This window comes from Octodon degus, unplaced genomic scaffold (assembly GCF_000260255.1).
Source record: "Octodon degus isolate 3935 unplaced genomic scaffold, OctDeg1.0 scaffold00094, whole genome shotgun sequence".
NCBI lineage: Eukaryota > Metazoa > Chordata > Mammalia > Rodentia > Octodontidae > Octodon > Octodon degus.
Genome location: NW_004524670.1, coordinates 917390 through 918717, shown reverse-complemented (window position 1 = coordinate 918717; position 1328 = coordinate 917390). Strand labels below are relative to the sequence as shown.

The 1328-nt window shown below is 53.9% G+C and overlaps 1 protein-coding gene across 1 annotated transcript in view; it reads right to left on the bottom strand.

The window, feature by feature from the left end:
• The window catches only part of Rnf20 (ring finger protein 20), a 25868-nt gene extending 25121 nt beyond the window's left edge, over positions 1–747 (bottom strand). The window contains exon 1 of the mRNA XM_023722953.1: positions 628–747. The gene's annotated coding sequence lies outside the window, so the exon portion shown is untranslated. The remainder of the gene's footprint in view (positions 1–627) is intronic.
• Between the last annotated feature and the right edge of the window lie 581 nt (positions 748–1328).

Here is a 1328-nt window from a genome sequence, read left to right as displayed (position 1 = left end):
ACAGAAGTTATTTCTGTAGTGTTTCAAGAATCACAGAGGTGAAAGATCTGGGAAATTAATACTGGTCAAGTCAGTTATTATCTCTAACCCGCTGGCTAAACCATAAATAACAGAAATGTAATTTCTATGACTGTAAGAAATACACGACACAATTACAAGAAGAATTCAGCACAATGCCCAGGCATAAACTAAGCACTCGGAAACACTAACTCCCCCGTAATAGCTGCACTTGCCCCTCGTTTTCAAATGTTTTCTTCACTATTTTGTGCGCCCACCACCGCAGGGCGGTTAGGTCTGGGTGGGAACCCGAGTCCTTCCTCGGGGCCCTACCTAACGCTCAGTCTCAGGGTTCAGAGAAAGCGGGACGGGTGCTAAGGCACTTTGCCACTTTGGGAAGCAAGCTGGCCACCAGCGAGGCTGCAGAGCTCCCACTTCCAGTTCCAGGCAAGGGGTACAGGCGGCAGCAATCAGAGTCGAACCTCACCTGCAAAGGCGGAGGCAGGTGCGGGGCAAGGGGCGCCGGCAGACCCTACAGGGGTCAGGGAGGCCGGCCTCCGGCGCCGCTCGGCGCAGGCCGGGGGATGGCGGCCCTGGAGCCAGAGCGGGCGCAGATCCCCCAGTTCGTACCTCTCTCTTGGTGTCCTAAACCGTCATCTACCCCGGTTCTTCCAACTCAACGCGCCGGGGCACAGCCCGCGACAGTTTATTCACGAAGGTCCGCGCCTGCCTCGCATCCCTCACCTCTGACCTCCGCAGACCGACGCGCTTCCGGGAGGCGGGGTCACGGGAGAGGGAGGAAGAACAGAGGAAGTTGCTTCAACCCTATTTGGTGGACGGAGCCAGAAGCCGGGCAGAAGTGACGTAATATGAGGGCGCGGAGGACGCCGAGTAAGCCCCGCCTCCCCCGCCAACGCCTGGTCCCGGCAGGATCCTGTCCGGGTTAAAACTTCTAGAAGTACCTGTTCTTCGCTGACGCCCGCCGGAGTGCCCTGGACTTTTGTTGGCCTTTTGGTCTATGTTACTGTGATGCGATTTTTTCCACTGAAATAGAGCAGCTTGTTTCGTTGCCTTTCACTGGTTCTACCTAAACTCGTTCTGACTGCCAATTGGATGATCGTCCTGTCTATCTCAGGAAAGGCAATTAGCTTCAGACAGCTCCGGAAACTATCTCTGGGCTCCAGCATTTAAAAATCAAATGCTCTGAGGAAAATCGGAGGACTCACGGATGTCGGATTTTGTAAATGTTTCTTGTAGGGAAAATTATCTGGGGAATTTTGGCTCATCCAGGGCAGTACCTGGACAAAAGACGCTTTTTTAAAAACCTCTCA